Source organism: Spermophilus citellus (assembly GCF_964194105.1).
Source record: "Spermophilus citellus genome assembly, chromosome: 1".
Lineage (NCBI taxonomy): Eukaryota > Metazoa > Chordata > Mammalia > Rodentia > Sciuridae > Spermophilus > Spermophilus citellus.
The window spans coordinates 178287846-178309577 of NC_138182.1; positions in this window are offsets into that span (position 1 = coordinate 178287846).

Consider the following 21732-nt stretch of genomic DNA (forward strand, 5'->3'; position numbering starts at 1 on the left):
TAGGGACCAATAACTTTTAGACATGTGTTATTGGTTCTGGAAAAAAGAGTCAATTGGCAGAACAATTGAATGACTGAGTGAGGTCAGACGATGTTCCATATATCCCTCCCACCTCAAAGGTGAGCACATGAAACAGGCTGAACGAAATGATAATGCCATCCCACATCCAAGCTCATTTGAGAATGTGGCTCAAAGCAGACTTTAATAATAATCTTCAAACCAGAGGGAGGGAGGAGGTCGGGGAAAGGGTAGGTAACCAAATTACATTGTCGTACTGTGTGCATTTATATTACAATGAATCCCACTACTGTGTATAATTATAATGCACCAATTTAAAAAGGGAAATGTAAAATAAAATAGTTCTCTTCAAAATTTTTATGTGAGTGTGGGGTACCAAAGGGTGGTTCTTTTTTTGTGGTATTGAAAATTATAAGAATGACAAAACATAAACAGGAAGTACATGGGTGCTTTACCACTGAGGACTTTTTATTTTTTATTTTGAGGCAGGGTCTTGCTTAGTTGCTTAAAGCCTAATTAAGTTGCTGAGGCTGATTGTGAACTTGCGATCCTCCTGCCTCAGACTCCACAGTCACTGGGGTTACAGGTATGTGTCACCACATCTGACCATCTTTTCCATTAATAAAAAGCTTTACTTCTTTGAGACAGAATAACTTACAGACACTGGTTTGAGACATCATTTTAGTCCTGAACTTGCTATACTTGAAACTAATGTACTTCAGCATTTTTAGTTATATTAGCAAAACAATTATTTGATTATTTCTGTGGAAACAGTTTGAAATGTATATGTATCTTTTGCAGCTGAAAATTTCTATTTATCACCAGAAAAAAAAATCATATCAAATTATATTTTCAGATTTATGTTTGTTGATTTTACTTGCTGAGTAAGCAGTGATTGGAATGACCAGCATACATGTGGTTGATTTATATGCTCAGTTTAATGCTTTTAGCGTTGTAGATATCTGAACTTAATTGACTCAATTGCTAGGCAAGTCAAACCATTGTTTGGTGATCAAACTAAATGGAGTTATGTTGTTTTACTTTTAATAGTCAGCTGTCTTTTATTATTGTGTTTGGGGTAGAGATGATATTAATCTCTGTAGTTTATTACCTATGAAAAGATAGTGTCCTTAAAAATACAATGCCAAGATTCTTTGGGCAATAGCACTGCCCAAAGAACAAAGGACAAAGAGTAGCCTATTAGCAGTGTTAATTCATAAAGAAGCTAGTGTGAACTTCTCTAGAATGCATAGAGATGAATAGAAAAAGAAAAAAAAATGTCAGCTGATTATTTGAGGGGGTGGGTTTAATTGTTATGTTAATGAAATCTGCCATTTTTAATGTTAATTTTCCTGTTTAGCTCTCACCATTCTTCCTTGAGCAGTTGTTAATAACTACTGTGTACTTTTATAGGGAAAGTGACTTTGAAGGTTGACAAACATGTCAGTTTTTGTTTTATAATTTTCTCAGGAAGGGAAAAATGCTAAATTTTTTTTTTTTACCTAACTGCACATCGACTGGTATTTCTCCTTTCCTCTAAGCCCACTCCATTTTAACGTGCCACTGGGGCAGAATGCGTAATGACTAATGGCCTGGCAGGGACCCAAGTGACATGTGAACAGTGTGCCTTGGCCACATCCAGTTAGCCTGAAGCAGACGCCAAAGTTTATTGTCTTTGCAGTTTCCTGGCCTCCCTCAGTAAGAGGAGTCATGGTTCTCACCAGACTTTTTAGCTAGACTGTTCATGAATTGCATATTTATTGGCATTTCATAGCAAGAGGCATTATTATATGTAAGTCAATGGCCAGAGAAGACTCACTTGTAATGCAATTAGGAGAGAGTCACATCATTTTATGGTTATGTTATGCTGAGAAACAGAGTCCATGTGTCCCTCTGTTTGTCATTATATTTTTATATGTAAACAGGCACAGGAACAGGGAAAGGTATTTATAAACTTTGCTGTGTGTCCTGAAGTAACCAGTCTTCTCTAGGAGGCTGCTGGGGAAGCAGAGGCCTGGTGTCTGAAGAACAGTCTCATGTTGAGCCTGCCTCATTCACTGTCCTCTGGGGGCATTTGAGATCACTGAAAAGTGGGAAAAATTATCTTGGTTCTGACTCACTTTTGTAGTCTTTAACAACCACTGCCAGGGAGAGGTTTCTGATCATGCAACTCATTTCCTCAGTTAAGTGTGGGGAGAAAACTTTTGTTGGGCATCTGGGAGTTCTACCAGCTCTCTCCTGCTCTGGTTTTCCTGGTTTCAAGCCTATCCACCTTTCTTAGCCACAGAGCCAGGTTCAGGCTGCCCCAAATTGTCTAAACATGCATCAGAGGGTAGAGTCTAGACAGTTCACATTCAGGATTCACTTTTTAGTACTTAGGATGTATTGTAGTAAAATTTAGAAGTCTAATAGACAGTTGCTTTGAATTCTAGAATTCTTGTGATTTGTCCCCCATCATTTAGATTCTGGCATGAAGAGTTACAAAAGTACATTTGTAAAATGAACTACTTTTACCTACATTGCTACTTTATCATATTATCAGTAAACACATTTAAAATTAAGGTGAGTAGAAAAAGACACCTTGCATATTCAGTTAATATCAATAGGAGATTTTACATCAATGATTCTCCAAGAGGCTCTGGAATTGTACCTTAAGTGCCCTGGTCACCTCACATGAACACCTGGAAGCTATGTCTAGTGATTCCCTTTAATCATCCTCTAAAATAATGATAACACCAGAAGGTCTGCAGCCCATATTCCATGCCTGATAGCACAGAGACCCAGTTTCCCATGTTTTTGTATTGCTAAAGGGATTGCTGTTTAGTGAGGAACAAAATATGCACAGGCTTTTATTTTTTCTAAGTGGGAAATTCTGAAAGTCTGGTTTAACAACATGTTGATCTTCATCTTTGATTTCTTGTTTTGACTGTGTTTTTCAATAAACATAAATATTATTATTTTTTTGTTTATGAGGATCCCTAAATAATTCCCTGACTTTTAAAATACCATAAAAGATGAGGGTAAACCTAGAAATGTAGCTAGCTAGCTTGAGTGTAAGGCAATATAACCACGTTACCAAATGGAACCAGAAGACTTGTTTTATGTTGTGTTTTTGTTTCTTCTCTCCCAGGGATAATGATTCCTAACCCTAAAGCTGCTCATTTACTCCCTGGGGTCCCCAGACTCTGTGAAGCTCATCACGATTTAGATTTATGATGCACAGCACAGCACAGTTTCTTTGGTTTTCTGCATCACCCTTTATCCACAGTCCATCTTCCCTTATCCTCCAAATTTGAGTGATTCATAAACCCGTAAAGGAGGGTTCAGCAATAGAATATAGCCAAATATCATTAAAAAATTTCTAAAGGGCAGCCCTTTACAGGATGTCTGAGTAATATGTAAATTTATTTCTTGTTATATAATAAATACATTTAAATGGATGAATTAAGTATAAGATTTAAAAAACTGAAAAATAAAAATGTACAACCAAAATAAAATGAATATAAGTAAATGCTTAAATTCAGCAAATAATATTAAAAGTGAATAAACAAAACCAATTTGTTTTTCTGTGAAGTCCAATGAAATCAAACTCTAGAACAAAAAAATGTTCACTATCAACATCACAGTCAAATATGGTATTTTTGGTACTCAGTGATATAAGTTAAGAAAAATACAAATACATGCACAAAATAATGTGTATATTTCATATGAATTTCATATACAATCAGATATATTTATGCATGCAAATATAGAGTTTATACTTAAGTATGTAAGTCTAAGTATGTATATATTTGAATGAGAGAAATAACACTCATATTATTTGCAAGTCACATAGCTTTATATCTAGACAATATCAAGAAAACTGTGAGACTACTATAATTAATAATTTAGAAGGTTCTAAAAGGTAAAACTGAGTAAAAGACTAAAAATTACTAATTTTTCCTATGCATCAATGATAAATAATTGGGAAATACTTTGGTAAAAGAACATTCTATTCTCAAAAGATCATAAATGCCATAGACATAACTTTAATATGAATTATTCAGAACTATATAAAATTATGAACTGATATTAAGGGAACCCTGTATAAATACCTGAAAAAAATGTCATAGTCTATGAAGACTTGAATCATAAAGATGTCATATTTTGGGAAAATAATCAAATTCAGAGTAAGTCTGTCTAATCGTAAATTTCTTAAATTTAAAAAGATGCATGAAGTAGCCAAGGAAATTCTGAGAAATATCTGAGAAATTCTCAGATACCAATGCTATAATTTTTTTCTAAATACTTCTATTTTCTTTACATCATGTAAAGAAATAATATCCATGTAAATTGTGCAATGTTTAAAGTGCTTCAAATAAGTGAACAATCTGAGAAAGGAGAATGAAGGCTTGAAGGATGAGAAAAACATTTCAATCACAGGGAACAATAAACAACACACCCTGTGTTTAAAAATTTAAAATCACACACAAAGAGTGGAAAACTTGGATTACCAGGCAAATACGAGGGTACTAGCTGGAAGGGTGATGTGCTTGGTTGGTGATTAGGAAAGCACTAGTAAGATAACCTGATGAAATGATCAATATTTTGGAAGGCAAGGGTGGCGTGGCACACAAAGCAGAAGGGGAGGAGGATTCAAATGAAGATCACTTAATAATGAAAACAGCACTAAAAATGCAGAGAGCATGTTATCTAAGTCGTGTCTACAAAGTGAGGCAAGGTAAAGATATGCAAAATGCAGAAAGGGGTAAGAACCTGAGTATATTGTCATGTTGGCATTTTATTTTGGTTTGTTTCTTTGTTTTAGTGTGGGGGAGGCAGCTCTTTTTCCTTAAATTTCTAATTCTGAGATATTTCTAGATTCAAATGAAGTGAAAGAAATCACAGAGACCCTGCAAAGTCATTACTCCATTTTCATCAGTGATAATATCTTGGAAGACTACAGCATGGGATCACAAACAGGAATTCCAGACGCTTTACTGGGAGATCAGAGAATATCTCAGCTGTCACAAGGATCACACTCCATGCCTTTCATGCCACACTCTCTCCTGAATCCAACCCTTTTTAACCCCTTAAAAAATCTCTAATATGTTTTCCATCTATGTATATTTTTTCACTTTGAGGATACTATTTTAATGGAATGATGTAGCATGTGGCCTTTTGGCATTGGCGGTTTTTTTTTTTTTTTTTTTTTTTTTTTTTTTAGCAGAATCAACCTGAGATTCATCCAGATGGTTCTATCAATGGTTTGTTGCTTTTCATTGCTGAGGATATTGTGTACCACAGTCTGTAAAACCATTCACCCATTAAAGGACATTTGGATTCTTTCCATTTTTTAGTTTTTATGAATAGACTGCTGTGAAGGTTTGTGAGGGGTAGGGGTATAGCTCAAGGGTAGGGGATTTGCCTCATATGTTCAAAGCCCTGATTTCAACCTCCTATGTCTGGTGGTGAATATTTGGATATAAGTTTGTGTGAATATAAGTTTTTCTTCTCTGGGAAGAAAATCACACTGCCCAGAGTGTGATTTCTTATTCATATGGTAGTTGTATGTTATTTTGGAAACTTCTTCCAAAAAGATTATACAATTTTATATTTTTACCAGTTATACATGAGTCATCTCTTTCACCCTCTTCATCATTTGGTGTTGCCCTCCTTTCTTTAGTCATTTTGATAGGTGTATACTGATATCTCATTGTGGTTTTAATTTAATTTACATTTCTCTAATGGCTAACGTCAAGTATCATTTCATGTGCTCATTTGTTATCTGTATATCGTCCTCCGTGAAAAGTTTTGTATTATCTTTGTATTGCTACAGTGAAATACCTGACACAGGATAGTTAGAGTAAAAAGGTTTAGAGGGTCAAGAGCATGGCATCTGCATGGCTTGGTTCTCTGGTGTGGGCCTATGACAGATGGTGGAAGGCAATAGTGGGAGTGGATGTCAGACTGAGTGGTCCCATCTAAATTCAGGAACAGGGAGAAATGGGGGTCCCACAATCCCGCTAACATGCCATACCCTCAATGATCTCAGGACCTCCCACTCAGCCTCACCTCCCAACCCTGCCACCCTGGGAATCCAGTTCTCAATCACAATGGACACTCGATGAACATTAAACTATGTTCAAATCATAGCAAAGTCTCTTCCTGTCTAGGGCAGAAATGGGAGTCACAACTGCCCATTAGGCTTCTACCAATACCTCCCAAGTTGGGAGGATCTGGGGATCAGATTTGTTACATCCCACTTGGCTGCCACTGACAGAATGTGGTTGTGGTCTTGTTATGGCCCTAGTGCGGATGAGAGTCCCAATTTCCTACTCAGCTTTCTTTGACACCATCCTGGTAGAGGTGGGAGGGGAAAATGGGACTTGATGAGGATGAAGGTCTAAGCTCTCTAATCAGATTTTGTTGGTGTGGATGGGGATGGGACCATAGTTTTTTTCCCCTGCAGCATTTGGTCTGCCTTACAAGGTGAATATTTCCTGGTCTATTGACTGGAAAGTGCAAGCTCGCCTTGGGGCTTTATATCATCTGCACTTATTGATGTTGCCATGTTTTTCAGCTCCCAGTCTGGGATATCTGAGGCTACCTTATCATTCTTTGGGTCCTGAGGTGGTTGCTGGTCTGCTTTCCTCTCTCCACTTTTAAGAGTCTTCCTAGTGTGATTTATATATAATGTGAGTGACTTTTAGTTGTACTAAAAGTAGGAGGAATCAGAAAAAAGAATTTTTTTTTTTTTAAGATACTGGCTTCTATTAATAACCTTTCCAAAAGAAAGGGCTGCTTGTGACCTGGAACTTAGTAACCTCTCCACAAACATCTTGCAGCAATTCTTCAACCTGTGCCTGATAGATGATTTACCTAACCCCTAGTACCTTCTAGGAAGACACTATCCATTATGCCAGACTTCTTGGTGGTTTTGTGTCTTGGCCAAATACACTAAGAACAAATACCTAGAGTTAGACCACCCAAGATATTTTCACTTTTGTGGTTAACCGTCTTTGAACTCGGGTTTCTAGGGGATGAAAAGATTGTTCACATTCTAAACACTTTAATACTTCTAACTTTTTATGTTCTTACCACCACATTAATGTTACAGACCTCAGGTTCTCATTGTATGTACACTGGGACATTTGCACTCCAATAGTAGCATTTTAATTTTAAATTGATCAAAGTAGCCTGTTTGCCTCATGTTTTTTTATTATTTCCATTGAATTTTAATCATTGGGGAGTAAATAAAAAAATGTCCTGGGTATCTGGTAGTCGGTTTGCCAGTTGGACACCATGTGTACCAAAGACTAGGAAAGGAACCAACAGACCTATGGCTGTACCAAGATGGAAACATTCCTCTGTCTATAATTCATGTGAACTCAGTAAGTCTTCATAGAGCTCCATTCGTACTTGGTTCCAGATGGACTGTACTTCTCTGTGAACTGAGAGATAGACATGAATAATTTATAGCCACTTTGGCTTACTTTGATAAAGAAAGCATTATCTTCATTCTTAAGAAAATACAGGCTGCATAGCACGGTGCAATTGTTTATGGAGGCCATAAACTTTCCAACCTTTCCTTACAGAATCTGTTTTTCAATGTGCAGAAAATTAATGTTCATCTATTCAAAACATTTCAGAGGCAATGGTGGAAAACAAAGTATCATGTTTATTTGAAGGCAAAGCAACAATTTCATCTTTTTTGGAATTAAGCAAGGAAGGTTTAAGGAAAGATTAGAGAAAATACTATTCAATCTTTAAAAAATATGTATTCATTATTTTTATTGAGTAACAAATAACCATGGCTTAAGGAGTCAAATATCACTATACGAGTCAGCAGGGAATTAAGTGGCTGCGACACGGTGGTATCCCACCAGCCAAGCCCAAGCCCGCACTGACCCCCGGGCTGAGTTCGGGATTGCAGTCGGGGAAGGAAGCCGGTAAGGCCCCGCCCCCCACAAGGGACACTCCGCTAAGGCAAACAGCGGCCACCATCTTAGAGAGCTGAAGTATCCACCGCCACTCTCCCACAGATTGCAACAAAACAGGCCCAGAGTACAGTTTGAACTGCCGAGAACCATCACTGAGGGGAAATCTGGTCTAGCAGGAGAACCCAAGCCTAGCAGGAGAGAACAGGAGACTAGAGGCAAGGCTCTCGTGACTGGGCAGCTGTAAACTGCAGGCCCGCCGGCGACAGTTCATCCACTGCCAGCGTAACTGGGCGGTAGGAGAACGCCCTCCCGCTGGCGATGGATCACCTGCCCACGGCCTGAGATACTGGGCGGCGGGAGTCTGCCCGCCTGCCACGACCGGGTGCTGAAACCAAACAGAGACAGTCCAGTCACACCCCCCCATTAGGGCACCCCGGCAAGGAGACTGGGGCATGGCATAGCAGAGTAGTGTCGTCACTGGAGCTCGGACGTCGGAATTCCTTCCCAGCAGAATCCACGTTAGCAGGCATAGTTCAACAACACAAAGGAGAGACATCAGAGTAATACAGAAACAAAACAAATCTATAGAAGAGAGCAGAAACACGACAATCAAAAAGAGCTGGAAAGTAACGTGGACAACATGAGAAAACAAGGGAAAAAAGGATTTCAAACAATGCAAGACAACTCAATTCTACAGGAGGACATAGAAACTTCAGAAACAGGGATATGGAAAGAACTCAAGGGATACCTAACTCGAATGGAAAGGAATATTAGAGAAGACATGAGACAGCAAGTCCAAGAAATAAAAGTATATTTTGAAAATGAATTAAACAAACAAATTCAAATGGCAAAGAACGAGATCTACCAGGAGATAGAGATCTTAAAAAAAAATCAAACAATAATCCTAGAATTGCAGGAAACTATAAACCAAATTAAAAACTCAAACGAGAATATTACAAATAGACTTGATCAAGTAGAAGTCAGAACATCAGATAATGAAGACAAGGTTTATCAACTTGAAAAGAATATAGTCAACACAGAAAAGATGCTTAAATCCCACGAACAATCTATTCAAGAGTTATGGGATGTCATAAAAAAACCAAATCTGAGAGTCATAGGGATAGAAGAAGGCACAGAGTTTCAAACCAAAGGAATGGACAGCATATTAAATGAAATAATTCTAGAAAACTTCCCAGAGATGAAAGATGGAATGGATTGCCAAATCCTGGAAGCCTACAGGACCCCATACATTCAAAACCATAATAGACCAACCCCAAGACATATAATTATGAAGATAGCCAACGTACAGAACAAGGAGAGAATATTAAAAGCTACGAGAGAAAAGAGGCAGATTACTTTCAGGGGTAAAGCAATTAGGTTAACGACCGATTTCTCATCACAAACTTTGAAAGCGAGAAGATCCTGGAATAATGTATTTCAAACGCTGAAAAATAATGGATTCCAACCAAGAATACTATATCCAGCAAAATTGAGCTTCAAATTTGACAATGAAATTAAAATCTTTCATGATAAACAAAAGCTAAAAGAATTTGCAGCAAGAAAACCAGCTCTGCAAAGCATTTTGAACAAAACACTACAAGAAGAGGATTTGATAAATAGTGCCCAAAACTAACAGCAGGAGGTATCTCAGTAAAGGGGGAGGAAAACAACCAAAAAGCAAAACTAGCCAAACTAAAATAAATAAATAAAGAAGCATGACGGGAAATACAAATCATATCTCAATTGTAACCTTAAATGTTAATGGCCTAAATTCACCAATCAAGAGACATAGGCTAGTAACCTGGATCAAAAAAACAAATCCAACAATATGCTGCCTTCAGGAGACTCATATGATAGGAAAAGACATACACAGGCTGAAGGTAAAAGGTTGGGAAAAATCATACCACTCATATGGCCCTCGGAAGCAAGCAGGAGTGGCCATACTCATAGCGAATAAAATCAACTTCAAACCTAAGTTAATCAAGAAGGATAAAGAAGGTCACTATATACTGTTAAAAGGAACCATCCACCCACAAGACATAACAATCATCAATTTGTATGCACCAAACAATGGAGCTGCAACGTTCATAAAACAAATTCTCCTCAAGTTCAAGAGTCAAATAGACCACAACACAATAATTATGGGTGACTTCAACACACCGCTCTCGCCATTAGACAGATCCTCTAGACAAAAGCTGAATAAAGAAACTATAGAACTCAACAGCACAATCAATAACCTAGACTTAACCGACATATATAGAATATATCAACCATCATCAAGTGGATACACGTTCTTCTCAGCAGCACATGGATCCTACTCAAAGATAGACCATATATTATGCCATAAGGCAACTCTTAGTAATTATAAGGGCGTGGAGATAATACCATGCACCATATCTGACCATAATGGAATGAAATTGGAAATCAATGATAAAAGAAGGAAGGAAAAATCCTACATCACATGGAAAATGAACAATATGTTATTGAATGATCAATGGGTTGTAGAAGACATAAAGGAGGAGATGAAAAAATTCTTAGAGTCAAATGACAACACAGACACAACATACCAGAATCTATGGGACACAATGAAAGCAGTTTTAAGAGGGAAATTCATTTCTTGGAGTTCTTACCTCAAAAAAAGAAAAAACCAACAAATAAATGAACTCACACAACACCTCAAAAACCTAGAAAAGGAAGAGCAAAACAACAGCAAATGTAGTAGAAGACAAGAAATAATTAAAATTAGAGCAGAAATCAACGAAATTGAAACAAAAGAAACCATTGAAAAGATAGATAAAACTAAAAGTTGGTTCTTTGAAAAAATAAATAAGATAGACAAGCCCTTAGCCATGCTAACAAAAAGAAGAAGAGAGAGAACTCAAATTACTAACATACGGGATGAAAAAGGCAATATCACAACAGACACTACAGAAATACAGAAGATAATTAGAAAGTATTTTGAAACCCTATATTCCAATAAAATAGAAGATAATGAAGATATCGATAAATTTCTTAAGGCATATGATTTGCCCAGATTGAGACAGAAAGACACACACAATTTAAACAGACCAATAACAAAAGAAGAAATAGAAGAAGCCATCAAAAGACTACCAACTAAGAAAAGCCCTGGACCAGATGGCTATACAGCGGAGTTCTACAAAACCTTCAAAGAAGAATTAATACCAATACTTTTCAAGCTATTTCAAGAAATAGAAAAAGAAGGAGCTCTTCCAAATTCATTCTATGAGGCCAACATCACTTTGATCCCAAAACCAGACAAAGATACTTCAAAGAAAGAAAACTACAGACCAATATCTCTAATGAACTTGGATGCAAAAATTCTCAATAAAATTCTGGCGAATCGAATACAAAAACATATCAGAAAACTTGTGCACCATGATCAAGTAGGATTCATTCCTGGGATGCAAGGATGGTTCAATATACGGAAATCAATAAATGCTATTCACCACATCAATAGACTTAAAGACAAGAACCACATGATCATCTCGATGGATGCAGAAAAAGCATTTGACAAAGTACAGCATCCCTTTATGTTCAAAACACTAGAAAAACTAGGGATAACAGGAACTTACCTCAACATTGTAAAAGCTGTATATGCTAAACCTCAGGCTAGCATCATCCTAAACGGAGAAAAACTGAAGGCATTTCCTCTAAAATCTGGAACAAGACAGGGATGCCCTCTATCACCACTTCTATTCAATTTAGTTCTCGAAGTACTAGCCAGAGCAATTAGACAGACAAAAGAAATTAAAGGCATAAAAATAGGAAAAGAAGAAATTAAACTATCGCTATTTGCGGATGACATGATAATATACTTAACAGACCCAAAAGAGTCTACAAAGAAGCTGCTAGAGTTAATAAATGAATTCAGCAAAGTGGCAGGGTATAAAATCAACACGCATACATCAAAGGCATTCCTGTATATCAGCAACAAAACCTCTGAAATGGAAATAAGGAAAACCACTCCATTCACAATATCCTCAAAGAAAATAAGATACTTGGGAATCAACCTAACAAAAGAGGTGAAAGATTTATACAATGAAAACTACAGAACCATAAAGAGAGAGATAGAAGAAGATCTCAGAAGATGGAAAAATGTACCCTGTTCATGGATAGGCAGAACTAACATCGTCAAAATGGCGATATTACCCAAACTTCTCTACAGGTTTAATGCGATGCCAATCAAAATCCCAATGGCATTTCTTGTAGAAATAGACAAAGCAATCATGAAATTCATATGGAAAAACAAAAGACCCAGAATAGCAAAAGCAATTCTAAGCAGGAAGTGTGAATCTGGAGGCATAGCGATACCAGAGGTCAAACTGTACTACAAAGCAATAGTAACAAAAACAGCATGGTACTAGTACCAAAACAGGTGGGTAGACCAATGGTACAGAATAGAAGACACAGAGACTAATCCACAAAGTTACAACTATCTTATATTTGATAAAGGGGCTAAAAGCATGCAATGGAGGAAGGATAGCATTTTCAACAAATGGTGCTGGGAAAATTGGAAATCCATATGCAACAAAATGAAATTGAATCCCTTTCTCTCGCCATCCACAAAAATTAACTCAAAATGGATCAGGGAGCTAGGTATCAAATCAGAGACACTGCGTCTGATAGAAGAAAAAGTTGGCTACGATCTACAAATTGTGGGGTCAGGCTCCAAATTCCTTAATAGGACACCCATAGCCCAAGAGTTAACAACAAGAATAAACAAATGGGACTTACTTAAACTAAAAAGTTTTTTCTCAGCAAGAGAAACAATAAAAGAGGTAAATAGAGAGCCTACATCCTGGGAACAAATCTTTACCCCCCACACCTCCGATAGAGCCCTAATATCCAGAATGTACAAAGAACTCAAAAAATTAAACAATAAGATAACAAATAACCCAATTAACAAATGGGCCAAGGACCTCAACAGACACTTCTCAGAGGAGGACATACAATCAATCAACAAGTACATGAAAAAATGCTCACCATCTCTAGCAATCAGAGAAATGCAAATCAAAACCACCCTAAGATACCATCTCACTCCAGTAAGATTGGCAGCCATTATGAAGTCAAACAACAACAAGTGTTGGCGGGGATGTGGGGAAAAGGGTACACTTGTACACTGCTGGTGGGACTGCAAAATGGTGAGGCCAATTTGGAAAGCAGTATGGAGATTCCTGGGAAAGCTGGGAATGGAACCACCATTTGACCCAGCTATCGCACTTCTCGGACTATTCCCTGAGGACCTTAAAAGAGCGCACTATAGGGATACGGCTGCATCAATGATTATAGCGGCACAATTCACAATAGCTAGACTGTGGAACCAACCTAGATGCCCTTCAATTGATGAATGGATAAAAAAAATGTGGCATCTATACACAATGGAGTATTATGCAGCACTAAGAAATGACAAAATCATAGAATTTGCAGGGAAATGGATGGCATTAGAGCAGATTATGCTAAGCGAAGCTAGCCAAGCCCTAAAAAACAAATGCCAAATGTCTGCTTTGATATAAAGAGAACAACTAAGAACAGAACAGGAAGAAAGAGCATGAGGAAAAGACTACAGTAAACAAAGACGAATGGGGGGAGAAAAACGGAGAGAGAAGGGAAAGCATATGGAAATGGTAGGAGACCTTCAAGGATACATAAAATTATAAGAGGTTATGAGGGGCAAGGGGGAGGGAAAAAAAAGGGAGAGAATTGAACAACAGCAGGGGAGGTAGAGAGGGAAGATGGGAGGGGAGGGGAGGGGAGGGGGGATAGTAGGGGATAGGAAAGGTAGCAGAATACAACAGTCACTAATATGGCATTATGTAAAAATGTGAATATGTAACAGATGTGATTCTGCAATCTGTATTTGGGGTGAAAATGGGAGTTCAAAGCACAATTTGAGTCTAATGTATGAAAGATGATATATCATGAACTATGTAATGCGATAAATAATCAATTAAAAAAAATATATCACTATACAACAAAAGCACCTCACCTGAAGTCTCACTCCCCAAACCACTAACTCTAACAATTTTGATTGGATTTCCAGCATTAATAGAAGTTTCTGAAACTCTTCTCAAACAGAAGAGAGTGTCAGTCATTTCCATTCTCACCAGTCCTGTGACATCTTTCCTGGAGCTCAACTACTTCTGTCCTTTGACATCCCTTCTAATCCCTGGCAAGTCTGCCCTTTAATTGTAATATGCATCCTTGTCCTTTGAGGCTGACTCCCTCCTTCTTGGTTTACAAACTTATATTGGTGATACACATGTTTAGTAGCTTATTCAGCAAGAGTGCATACAGAGTGCAGTTATTGGTTTCATACTTTAATTTGCTTGAATATCTTATTTTAGATTGGAATTAATTTTTTCTGAGAATTCTAAAGGCATCTCTTTTTGTTAGCATCTGAAATAGTGCCCAGTGCAGTCATTAAGTCATTGTTGAATGACTTACAGTGTTGCTATCTTGAGAAATTCAATCACATTGCAATGTATTTTCTGCCTGGACACATGAGATGTCCTCTTTATTTCCAGAGATTTGATTTGCATGTTTATTTTTTTAAAATCCTGCTATGCATTCAGAGGAATGTTTCATATAGACCCAGGTATATGAAAACAATTTTTTTTTAAAAAATTATTTTATTTTTGCAATTTCCTTTTGTTTGTTTCTTCAGTTTGTCTTTCTAGAATGAATAATAGTCCAATATTGCATTTCTTACATAAATCCCCAAATTTCTTTTTCCTTTTCTCACATTTTCCATCATTTTGACTTTTTGTCCTTCTTTCTGGGCAGAAATAACCATGTATTTTTTAAATCTTTTATTATGTTTAAAAAAATACTCCTCTCACTTTTTAAACTGCCAAGAATTCTCTTGTTGCAGATGTAACTATGTGGTTGAACACGTGAGTCTAAAATTCTGTAGCAATATCTGGGCTAGGGATATACATTTGGGAATTGTCTACTGAGGTGGAATTTAAAGTCATGGGAGTAAAAGGAATAACCAAGTGTGTTAGTCAGATTTTTTTCACTGTGGCCAAAATATCTGACAAGAACAACATAGAGGAGGAAAAATTTACTTTGGTTCATGGTTCAGAATTTAAGTCCACGGTGGCCTGATCCTGTTGCTAAGAGCCAAAGATGAGGCAGAACATCTTGGCAGAAAGGTATGGCAGAGTAGCATTCGTGGTGGTCAGGGAACAAGGTGCAAAGGGAAGGGGCTGCAGGAAAGATAAGCCCTTTTGGAGCACATCCTCTGTGATCCACCTCCTACAATCAGGTCCCACCTACCCACAGTCATCCACCCAGTTAGCCCATTCAGACTAGGGTGGGCTGAATTAGGTTACAACTCTCATGATCTAATCATTTAACATCTGAATATGTCTGCATTAACACAGGAGTTTTAGAGGAACACCTCATCTCCAAACCATAACACCAAAGGAGTGAATGAAGGCAGAGAAGTCCCAGGTCACAGACTAAATCATGTCAAATTTTAGAAGGCAGGTCAGTGAGGAAGAACCAACCAGGGAGAAAACAGGTAAGAGAGGGAGAGGTAATGATTTCCTAGAAGCCAGATGAGAAAGCATTCCCCGGCCAAAGGGCATGATTATCGGTGACAGATGCCACTCGCAGGTCAAATGAGATGAGAACTAAGAATTGACTACTGGATTTAGCAACATGGAGGTCCATATGTCTTTGGAGTTCTTGAAAAACTATTTAGAGATAGTACTGGATGCAAAATCCTAAGTGTAGCATGATCAGGAATGAGCAGAGCAGGGGTATGGTAATATGAGTATAGTTAACTATTTTTACTATATGGTAGAGCAGAAATGAAGCTGTAGGAACCGGATTGGAGGTAGTGTTCACAGGTTTTTCTTGCAGACTGGGTAAACAAATGCTTCCCATAGAATGGAGGTGCCCATTGAAAGTTATAGAAACTCAGCCACTTTTAGGTATGAAGAAATGTAAGGGATGACAGACACTATACAATTAAGGTACTGTGAGCTTTTCATCAAAAAATATAATGTTCATTAAAATAACTGTACCGATATTCTCAATTTGCTGAGTATCAAGGTAATATAAAATGGAATGTGAATTTAAATATTATGTTTCTCATCAAATTCAATTGTTATAAATCAGTGCATATTAAATTATCCCCATTTTTTTCTCAGGCTATTCTTCACCTTTTCTGATGGCAAGTGTTTTAGGTGTGTGTGTAAAGGGCAGTTTGTTCTTTGGTAAACTCTTGCCGAGAGAAAGCAGTGAGAGCCGTGTATAAGTCATATGCTCCTTACAGAGTGCTTCTAACTGATTTCAACTCCTTTCATTCTTTGACCTTGACTTTTCAAAGTCAGCACCAGAAAAGGCTACTTGTTTTCTTAGGCTATGGATACCAGGTTGTGAAGATGTCTTTTTATTTTTTAGGAAAGCATTTCAGTGTAATTTGTATACCACTTTGTTTTAACTGCTTATTAAAAGAGCCAGATTTTTCTCCCTTGGAAAATTTAGAGCCTATTGTCATCATAGTGGGACCATTTTTAAACAAAACAAAGCCCTCCTTGTGGAGAGGAGAACTGGGAACACATGATGGAGGTATGATAATAGAGTTGGTCAACTTATTCAAAGTCTCTGAGCCATAGTTTTCCCATTTGAAATTGAAGATAACTAAACGTCTCTGAGTCTGGTATCAAGGCCTCCTGTCTTCTAATTATTTCTGTGTGTTTCATGTAGGAAAGACGATGGTGTCAAGATCAACCAATATTCAAATTGTTCACAGACCTGTACCTCTATCTTGTTTCCTCTGTTATGTAGCTTTCCAGTGCAAAAATGAAAGCACTTTCATGCCTTGCCTTCCTAAGCTCTGCAAAGCCTCATGCTTTGGGCCCTCCCTGACTCTTTCAGCCTCACCCTGCACCACAGTCCCTCTGCATTAGACACCCCACACAGCAGGGCCTTCATTTCCTGCAGGGCACAATGCTCTACCTCTCCCCTTTGCCTTTGCATATGCTCTTCTCTTTCTCTGGAATGTTCTTCTTACCTAATCCCTTCTCCTCCTTTGCCTAATCAACTCTTAAATTAGTTCAGGTTTCTGCTAAGCACAGTCATGCTACACAACGAGATAGGAATACGTATTGAAAAATGTGTCCTTAGGTGATTTTGTCATTGTGCAAGCTTCCCAGAGTTCTTCAAGATTGTAGCTGCGGTGGAATCAGACATGCCTGACTGGCAAGCAATACCCATCACTGATTTCCACTCTGTAGTCCTTAATCACTCTTAATTTTGTTTCTAGGTCAATCCCTAGACTAATTCTCTTACCGGCAACCTTACTAGGGGATTTTGTATGCTTAGGATCCATGATGAACAAAACAACATGAGATTAAATCAAGCACAAGAGAAAGTGTTGCAATCAAGGGATGCGGTAAACAAGAGATGGGTGGGGCTGCTGCCAGCAAAATAGGACATAATATTTTACAATAAACATTGTGTTTTTTAAAAATAGAAGTATACTCTAATGATAAAAAGTACAGTATGGTAAATCCATAAACCAGTAACATAGTCTTATTACCATTATCAAGTATTATGTTCTGTATGCTATTTTATATATCATGCTCTTATAAGACTGCACAACCCAGTAGGTTTGTTTATCCAGCATCAACCCAAGCCTGTGCATAATGATGTAAGGATGGCCATGATGCTTCTAGGCAACAGGAATGCTTCATTTTAATCTTATGGAAGAAGTTAACAGTGTCCTTTCAGTGACCAAAATGTACTAATGCAGTGTACAGCCATGCTATCAATGCTGCATCTTAACTACAGATGGTCTTGGATTTATGATGGTTCCACTTATTGCTTTTTTTTTTTTTTTTCGTTTTTCAGTGCTGGGGATTCCAACCCAGGGCCTTGCTCTTGCTAAGCAAGCACTCTACCACTGCATAACATACCAAATCCTCCATTTGCAATTTTTAAAATTTACAATGATGTGGAAGTGATATGCATTCAATATAAACAGCACTTCTGATTTGCATTTTGGTCTTTTACTGGGTGAGCAACCAGTGCTGTAATACTCTTTTACCATGCTGGGCAGTAGCAGCAAGCCATAGCTCCCTGTCGGCCACATCACCAGGGAAAAAAACCTGATACTTCACAGCCTACTGCATCACTAAGCCATGATTACAGTAAACTCATTAAATGAATTTCAACTTATGGTATTTTCAACTTGTGATAGGTTTATTGGAATGTGATGCCATCAGAAGTGGAGGAGCACCTTTACATAAACAACCCCAAGGACATGGTTTTCCCTGAATCTTTTGTGAACACCAGGATTAGGAAATCATGCAGTAGTCCCAAATTGTCCTTATGTGAGCCTTCCAACTGGTTCTGGCTTCTTTTCAGCTAGATGCCAAAACAGGTCCAACATGCATTTTTATTTCAAATAGTAAATTGAAAAGAAGCTTATTTTCTAGGTGTGATGATGTTCTGTGACTCTGTCCTTAAATTATTACAAAGAGATAAGTTTGCTTTTCATACGTACATGACAAACTGATACTGAATTTTTATCAGAAATTGTTTCAAATATGTGAAACATCAATGGGTGTGTACAAATGCTAGAGCATATTCCCTCTGGCCATTCCTGACTGCTGCATAGGCTCAACACTGGGAAGAATACCAATAAACACCTTTTCTCTTTTTTTTTTTTAAAGTAATTTTAATTTTTTTTTTAAAGAGAGAGTGAGAGAGAGGAGAGAGAGAGAGAGAGAGAGAATTTTTAATATTTATTTTTTAGTTCTCGGCGGACACAACATCTTTGTTTGTATGTGGTGCTGAGGATCAAACCCGGGCCGCACGCATACCAGGCGAGTGCGCTACCGCTTGAGCCACATCCCCAGCCCACCTTTTCTCTTTTTCTCTCGGGATACGTACCCTCATGTTCATAAAGGATCACCTATCCTGACAATCCTATCAATACAAATAGATTATTTCAAATAGGGGCTGAATTTTTTCCTAGGGTTGTGGTAACAAAGCATCACAAACTGGGTCCCTTAGAACAACAGACATTTATTGTCTCTCAGTTCTGGAGAATGGAGGTCTGAAATCAAGGTGCCAGTGGGGCTGTGCTGTAGAGGAGATTCCTTCCTTGCCCCTTTTTAACCTCTGGGGTTTTGCCCACAACCCATGATTCCTTGGCTTACAGCCGCATCACTTCTGTCTGCCTCTGTTGTCATGTGAAGCTGGGTGAGAAGTAGGATTCTCCAGCTATGAAATGAGCCCAGCAGGAAATTGAAAGGACTTTAAAGAAAACCAGTGCAATTTTTGTGTCTGGTACCGAAAACAACTGTCTTGGTTAGGACAAAAAAATTAACCTTCTGGAATGAATCATTAAGTCAGCAGAAACTAAGAAATTCTAAAGGCTGAGAATTAAGGAAACCACTGCAGCTGGGTTTTGCTTTGAGGAAAATTTTTGAACTGAATTAGCAGGAGCTTTGGTTTTTATAGTCTTACCTGGATCAACAAGGAAGAGACATGTGGAAGTTCCACCCATGTCACGGTTAATAAAGCTCCTTACCCTTCCCTTAAAGCTCACACCCACATGGCTAACGGTCCGAGTCACAGGTTTAATGTGAAAATCAACTCTCTCAACCTAGGTGTTGAATGGAACGGGAAAAAAAAAATCTTTCTAGAATTTTTAACCACAAACCAATCCTCAGAGGCATTTGAAACCTAAATACACAGCACCCGTGTGGTCTAAAAACCTCAAGCTGAGAATTTAATTCAGAGTGCTCCTAAAGTGGTGTCCTCCCAAAGACCACCTGGCAGAAGCAAATGCAAATCTCTGCAAGGACCCATTATCATGCCAGTCCTCATGATCATTCCATAATAAATTCTAAAGCCATCGAGCAGCTTGGAGTCAAAAATAAAACACCATGAGGAAGAACCAGCATAAACACATAGCTGTTCAAGGATTTCAAGGACAATGAAATATCAGATATGATTACAACATATGTTTGATCTCTTATAAGAAATAAAATTTTGAAAATTTGTAGATACTACACTATACCAAATGACCAGTTTCAAAGATGAAAAAAATTCTACAAATAAAGTTATAATTCGAATTAAAAAATCTAAGAACATTTTTAATCCCAAATGATTCTAACAGAAGAAAGATTTAGTAAATTAAATGATACATTTGAAAAACACTATCTGGAATACAACTCATGAAGAGATGAAAAATAAGCAGGACAGATGAATGGTCATTGAGGAACTGAAAGCAAATTCAACATTTACCTAATTAGAGTCTAAGAGAGGATACGATAGAGATAATATCTGAGGACAAATGGCACAGAATTTTGCAGCATTGTTGAAAAAAAGACTTCAGCATCCAGATTCAAGGATATTAATACATTTAAAGTCAGTTACATGAAAAACAATTTAAAAAATCATGTTGATACTCCTTAGTAAAACAAGAAATTATGGGGAAAACAAAAGGTCAGTTAACAGTGTGAGAGAACACAAATTACCTCTGAGTGCTTTTCAAAAATAATCATTAAGGAAAAGACAAACTTAAGTAATATCATAAAATAAAAACCTGCATGTCCAAAATAACATATGAAAATATGTTCAATCAAATGGGAAATATAAGTTAAAATCAAAATAACAGGAAATTATACTTCTATTGGATAAAGGGAAAAAATGAAAGTCTGATAATTGTGTGGGTTAAAATCAAAATAGAAATACACATTGTTGTAGGGAGCATATGTTGGTGTGATAAATTTAGAAAAAAAGATTAGCATTATCTCCGAATAGAAAAATAAATCAGATATTAAACCAGCAATTCTACTAGTGGGTAAATATCCTAAATAAACTCATACACATATGCATTATTTACATAGACAAAGATATTCATGGCAGCACTTGCTCTAATAGATGAGAATCAGAAAAACCCAAATATCCATTGCTATATATGGTCTGAATGTCCCCCCAAATTCATGTGTGGGAACTTAATTACCCAATGATAGTATTAAGAGGTGGATCCTTTAGGAGGTGTTTATGTCATAAGGACAGAGCCCTAAACTATGGGATTAGGGCCCTTAGAACTTGAAGGACTGGGTTTCTTCTCTTTTACTCTTCTGCCATGTGATAATACAATGAACCCTCTTGTTCTTCTGATCCTTCTGTCATGGGAAGATGCAACAAGAGGGTGCTCACCAGACACCAATGTCAGCACCTTAATCTTAGAATTCCCAGCCATCAAAACTGTAAAAAATAAATTCTGGTTATTTATAATTACCTAACCTTAGTTATTTTGTTATAGCAGCACAAATGAACTAGGACATCCATCATTGCAGAAGGGATGAATACATTTGGTATATTCTTAATAAACAATATTTTATGGTAATGTGAAATAAAAATGTGTATATGTTTATGTATATATACATATATATTCATCAATAGAGAAGAATATCAAAAGCATGATATTGAATGAAAGAAGCAAATCACAAAGAATAATAGGCACTGAGTGTAGCTTTGATTTGTTATTTCATGGCCTCTAAGGCATATAGTGTTAGCTAAACCTGGATAAGTTACATTGCTTATTTTGGCAATGGAGTTCCATGTATATTGCAATTCTTTAGGAATGAAGCTCCTAAAGCAGTGCTAAAGAAATCCTGATCTTTGAGAATGATCCTGCTATTAGTTTGTGGGGAGCCATTCTGACACGTGATTGGGTGACTCCCGTTAAGGGCCTGAGGCACTCTGGCTGTGTCGGAGTTATCCCGACCCTTTCCTG